Here is a 7123-nt window from a genome sequence, read left to right on the forward strand (position 1 = left end):
TCCAAAGGTTCCCAAATTCAGTCAGAATCCTTACAGTGGCCCTGAAGTTCTCTGTGATTTGAGGCCCCATAATGTGTCTGAACTCCTCTAACTCTCCCCTGCTAACTCCATTCCAACAAAACAGGCCTCTTTTCTCTTAAAAATGCAAGGCAGTCTCTCACTTCAGAATCTGTGCACTGGTTGTTGCCTCTGCCTTAACTCCCTTCCTTCAGAGAGCTGCGTGGGTCACTCCATCAGCTCCTCCAAGTGTTGGCTCAAATGTCACTTTCTCAGTCAAGCCCACCTCTACCATCCTTTTAAAAATTGTACACAGAAGCCAGCATTTCACATCCCACTGTCATCCTCTGTTTTTCCCAGAGCACATGACTCCTTTTAATACGCTCTAGAATGTCCTTGTTTTTATGTTTATTGTTTGTCTCTCCCTCTGGGAGGGAGGATTATTATGTTTTATTCATTGATATATTGTTTAGTTCCTAACTCTTTTTTTCTTTCATTAATGTATTCCTTGTGCCTAAAAGAGGACATAGCAGGTAGTTCAATAAATGTTTGTGGAAAGATTGATTGGACAAATAAGTAACTGAATGAATGAATGAAGAGAGGATATAACAATACTAGCTCTCTGTTAAAAGTAATAATGAATATAGTTATGAAGTTGTGCGCTGATGACCTGGATTGTTTTCCATGATGATTCTACCAGAATTTTTCCACATAATAACTCTGGTGTACATCCCAGGCTCTAAATGTAGTAGGAAACCACTAGTATTACTGTGTACCTGGCACTGTGGACTCCACTTACGCATTTCTATAGTCACACAGCCTTACTAGGGAAATGGTACAAGCTAAGTTGTGAAATAGGCAAGACTGTATCCATGAGATGATTCTGCCTATGAATTCACTAGAAACTCATAGGCCTCCCATTGTAGAAGTGTATCAAAACCTGTACTCCCAATATCAAGCCATAGGCTACTGGACATTTAATCAGGTAAAGAATGTCCATTCAAGCCTTGACAAGAGCTATACAGAGAGGCAGAAGATGAGTTGAGGAAATGAGACTCTTCAGCCCTCTGCATTATTGAGAAGAGATTCTTAATTGGGCTAGAAGAGGACTATAGATTTAATTTTAAATTTCTAAAAATAAATCTTAATTTTTTCCAATCAGTTCACTTTTTAATTCTGCTATTAATTACAATCTTTTTTTTTTTTTCTGTTAGTGGCACAAAAGCTTTATGATGAATCTCTGTGTGTTTTAACACCAAGATTGTCTAGTAAATGACATGGAGCAATGAAGTGTAATGGAAGCAACTAGACTTTAAAACCTGAAAGACTCAATTCAAATCCAGTACCAACCACTTATTATGTATCTTTGGGCAGGTTTTTTAATTCTTTCAGCCTAAATTTCCCCATCTACAAAATGAGAACAATAATCTGTGCTTCAGAGAGAGGTTATGAGGGTGCAGTTAGATCCCACTCACCCCTACCCCCGAGTCAGACACTAGGTGTCGCTCCTAATAGTAATTCAATAAACACCTCTTCCATTTCTTACCATCCTGAAGTTTGGGAATGAAGAATTCTCCCTTATTCAAATGCCAACTGGGAATTAAAGAATTTTGTCTTAGATTGCTAAAATTTCTCCCAGTAATGTACTTTCTGCCATTTTCTGTTCCTTAAACGCTCCAAGATTGTTCATATCTTGAGACCCTGACCTCTGCCTCCTACCCTTTCCCCCATATTGTTACAGGCCTTCCCATGAGATCTCAGAAATTTCTTTCCATTAATGAGGGCTCCTTCTTGCCCTTGTTCCTGTCATACACCGTATTCCTTAAACTCTACAGCATTTTTAAAGTTATTTGGTTTATTGACTTGTTTACCTGTTTATTTCCCCACCATCAGAATGTACATTCTTAAGAGCCTTGTCTGAATTATTTATGGCATTACTCCCAGGATTTAGAAGTTTGCCAGACTCATTAGTGGGTGCTCAAAAATCATTTGCTTAATGGAAGAATTAAAAGAAAGGGATTATATTTTAGCATGATCCTTTAACAAGGAGTAAGTATCCTGGATGCTGACTGCTTACCAGGGGGTCTGGGGGTATGGATCCCCCATCTCCCTTGCGGCACCCCCACGAGGGGTCAGGGGAAAAGGAAACTTCATCTGTTTCACTTAGATTTCTGTACCAGTCATGCATTCTTCACATTCTTTGTTGATGGACAGTCCCAGCTGGGACAGCTGAAGAGCACATTAACAATTCAACAGCAAGAGCCCGACCTCTGAGAATCCTTTCCCACTCTTCTTTTGAAACATGCCCCACTCCTGAATTCAGCCAGATTTATTTCACTCAAACTTCTGACGAACATGCACTGTTTTCATTCCTGGGTTCATTCTCAGGCTCCAGTCTAAAATTGCTCCTGGCACAAACACTACCTGAGCCTCTTCATGTGGCTTGGATAATTCGAAATGATGGCATAATTAAATATGAGAAGAAGAATAGAAAAAGAAAAATGCTTATTATTTTTGTACTTGTGATTATTTGAAAATGGATTTCTTTGGTCCCATTTTTGTTTCAATTTATTAAGCTGAGTTAAAATATATCTCCTTGGAATTTTCTCTGATATCAATAAGGTATAAACATATGTCATTTGAACATTATATATTAGAACACACTTAACTTTTTATTATTTAAACTCATTGGGTAATGTTGGCTATTAGAATTGAGGTTATCCAATTTCTCAAATGTATTTGATTTCATGGCATTTAAGGATTGTGGTATATTCCATTCTGTCATCATTTTATAAATTTTCTTGCCACTGTGTATACAGATGAGTGTGGGGATAGAAATTTCTCCTCTAGAAGAAATTATGAATTACCATGGTAGGTCTAAATTGGTTCACAGAAGAGTAACTTCACAGGTTTTTTACCTCTCTTAAAAGGTTATTTTCCAACTTTTTGAAGTTTATTTTTTACAGAGCATATGTAATGTTAAGAATGACAATTTGGCAGAATGGGAGAAAATTTTTACAAATGAAACCAACAAAGGCTTGATCTCCAGAATATATAAGCAGCTCATACAACTTAACAAGAAGAAAACAAACAACCCAATCCAAAAACGAGCAAAAGACCTAAACAAGCAATTCTCTAAAGAAGAAATACAAATGACAAATAGGCACATGAAAAAATGCTCAATATCACTAATTATCAGAGAAATACAAATCAAAACTACAATGAGGTATCACCTCACACCAGTCAGAATGGCCATCATTCAAAAGTCCACAAATGACAAATGCTGGAGAGGCTGTGGAGAAAAGGGAACCCTCCTTCACTGCTGGTGGGAATGCAGTTTGGTGCAGCCACTGTGGAAAATAGTATGGAGATTCCTCAAAAGACTAGGAATAGACTTACCACATGACCCAGGAATCCCACTCCTGGGCATATATCCAGAAGGAACCCTACTTCAAAATGACACCTGCACCCCAGTGTTGATAGCAGCACTATTTACAATAGTCAAGACATGGAAACAGCCTAAATGTTCATCAACAGATGACTGGATAAAGAAGAGGTGGTATATTTATACAATGGAATACTATTCAACCATAAAAACCAACAACATAACGCCATTTGCAGCAACATGGATGTTCCTGGAGAATGTTATTCTAAGTGAAGTAAGCCAGAAAGAGAAAGAAAAATACCATATGAGATCTCTCATATGTGGAATCTTAAAAAAAAAAAAAAAACACACAAAGCATAAATACAAAACAGAAATAGACTCATAGACATAGAATACAAACTTGTGGTTGCCAAGGGGAAGGGACAGACTGGGATTTCAAAATGTAGAATAGGTAAGCAAGATTATACTGTATAGCACTGGGAAATATATACAAGACCTTGTAGTAGCTCACAGCGAAAAAAAATGTGACAATGAATATATGTATGTTCATGTATAACTGAAAAATTGTGCTCACTAAAATTTGACACAACATTGTAAAGTGACTATTACTCAATAAAAAAATGTTAAAAAAGAAAATGACAATTTGGGGGAATATATATTTTGCCTTAAGGACTTACATTAAATCAGAAAAGATTGTGTGTGTCTATAATGATTGCAGTTGAAATAATCAACAAACACAATAGGGAAAAGGTCAGTCCCTGCTGTGTTGTGTTCTACTATCTTACACTGTGCTGAATGGCTGAAGGATTCATAACAAGAGCTTTTTTAATAGCAAGCACACAAAAAGTATAGCTTTTCTCCCACGCCTTCAAGGAGATTATTGTCTGTTTTCTTTTATTATCATTTACATTTTCATGGATATTAAATTTATTAACTTAATATGCATTTGTTTAACCTATTCTGTATATATGAGGAATACTGTAAAATTACAATGTTTCTCTAGAAAATTAGGCTTGCATTGCTAATAAAATGTGATAGTTTTCGTCTTCTAAAGGATAATTTTTTTTTTTTAATTTTCTTTATTCATTAGCTATGTGTCCAGAGGTTTCATTTTTAAATTTATGATTTACCAGAATTCTTTACCTTAACTATTCTATGAGCTGGTGGTTCAAGACATCTCTCTTACACCTTTGTATAGAGGGGAAAAAAAGCAAAGCAAATTCTCTCCCTTTTAAAAGTAGAAGTAGGCCTTAAGTCTTTAATGTTTTCACTTATTTTAAACACTGATCCTATAAAACAAAGAAGATTTTGATGAACTTCAATAACATTGAACTGAATAAAATATTTTTACTAATCTCATGTAGAAATTAGCATTTTCTCCTACCATTGTTTTATAATTATTCTATTCCTTACCAGTCTTATTGTTAGGGCTACTAATATCTAAAATAGTATAATTTCTTAGCAAGAGTAATAATTCTCAAACATTATGAATAAATAAAATAAATGTTAAATTGAGAACCAATCTAAAACTAGAGAAGAATTATAACAAAACATGCAAGAAAAGGAAAACAAGAAATACTGAAAAACAGATCCATATGCTGCTTGATTCTTGAGATGACTCTCCCAATTTGCAAAAGGAAAAACTTAGAAATATCAAGAGTGTGCAAACCATGACCTTGACACCAGAAGAGCTGGATGTATACATTAGCTGAACATTTTAAAATCTGAAGTTCTATCATGTTTAAGTGTAAATTCAGAAGATGGTGCAAATACACATTGAATCATCAGAAAGAGTCTACAGTCAATAGAGAAATGCTGAGTCAATCACTGAAAGTGATTTCTTAGCCCTTTTCTCTTCCCATCTTTGGTTTGTTTTTGTTGGTATTAGGAAAAAAAGATTAAAATGAAATAAGAGAAAAAAGTTACGCAGCATTAAGCAAGGTAAGGAATTTGGGGAGGAAGAAATAAGCCATGTTCTTTTATTAATGGAACATACAGTGTGTAATTAGAAGTATAAACATTTTTAGGATATATAAATGGGACAGTCGTGAGGGTAGGTGTGATTGATAGAAATGAAAGCCACGGAATTAGACAAGCTGAAAATATTTCTCCACCACTATTGTTTAAAGAAACTTATTCCTCAATGAAAGTGTACTTAAGAATTTTCCTTAATGGACAATTTTGTAAATGTGCATTACTGTACTATGAAAGCTAAGCAATTTTAAAACTCTTCTGTTGAAATTGAAGAAGCAAGAGATTTGTAGTTTAAAAATGAGTACTTCATTGTGAAATTTCACCCTTTTTTGTCTTGATTTCAGAAAAGATTCCACGGAAAACAAGATTGTACAGAGTGAGAACTAAGGCTAAAGCTTCCAAAGTGAGTAACGAATCAAAAATCCTGCAAGGTATCATTAGGCTAAGGAAAAATTTAATGTATTGATTTGATGAATGCATTTACATGATGACTGACAAGTTAACATACTGGTTCCACTGACCAATATTTATGGGAAGGAGTTGGGGGAAAGGAGATTCTGGCAGCTTGTGCCTACCATTTGCGGACTGTCCAAAGCCAGCCTTCGAAGGGGAGTGGTGAAGGACTGCGGCTGCATTAGAAAACGTCCTCTGGACTGGCTCTCTGGGCTTGCTTTGAACTCTTGTTCATCATTATTTTATGTGGCAGCTTGTCTTTATGTTGATGGGAGGGAAAAGAAAAACATGGGAGACTTGCCTTTAGGTTCTAAATCAAAGCCCTGCTCTGCTGATTGCTGGAGTGGCTTTTCAGAGGCAAGCAAGTGGGGGCGTTAAAATTCCTTATTTCTGTGGACTAGGAGCTGAGGGTTTTGTTTTTTTTTTTTTTAATTCTCAGTAGCAAAAAGAGCATTTTTCAATATATCTTACATTTACCTTGAAACATCCCCGGGTTTGGTTTGGTTTGGTTTGGTTTTTCAATTTGATTGGCATTTAGAGAAGATGAAGCAAGGTGGGAAAACACTTTAAAAGGGAAACTACAGAGAGGGTGTGAGGAGGTGTCTCTTGTCATAGGACTTCCGAACCAGAAGGAATCGGGCCATTGCCCCTAATACACTGTCTCGATAGTGACCCCAGGTCCAAAGACATCAGTTGCCTAAGACTCCTATTCAGAAAATCAGAGCTAGATTCTCCTCGAAGGATTCCCAGTCCACCCTCTTGAACACTGCCCTATGCTGCCTCTAGCGTTAGACCAAGAAACTATAGAGAGTTGGAGCAGCAGAAGGTGAATAATAGCTGGAGAGAGTGGGAGAAACTCCTAAGGAGGCAAAAAGTGAAATACCTAGGTCAGGATGCTTGAATATTTGCCTAGACAAAGAGGAGTAGCCTGCTCATCGTAGGCATTAAACTCACAGGACAGAAGCTACTGCTGAATACCTGTGACACTTATTTTCAACTTTGGAAGATCAGCCTAGGCAGGGAAGCGATTAGCCTTCTACTCTTCTATTCTTAGCCTTCTACTCTTATCCAAACGATTGTCTTTCCGTGAACATTGCGTAGGCTTGTTCTTTATAACATACTTCCTCACCTGTGTCTTAGATGTCTCTCTTAATCCTCTCTCCCCGCTGTAAACTCAAGCCATATTTAGATGGACAGGAAAAATCACTGGATTTCTTATTCTGGCGAAAGTCCAGAGTACGACTGCTCCCCAACACTCTCCAATTTAGGCATACTAGGAAGACCCTCAATGATCATTTATGGGAAGGAAGGGGT

The sequence above is a fragment of the Camelus bactrianus genome, chromosome 3, assembly GCF_048773025.1.
Source record: "Camelus bactrianus isolate YW-2024 breed Bactrian camel chromosome 3, ASM4877302v1, whole genome shotgun sequence".
In the NCBI taxonomy this organism is placed as follows: Eukaryota; Metazoa; Chordata; class Mammalia; order Artiodactyla; family Camelidae; genus Camelus; species Camelus bactrianus.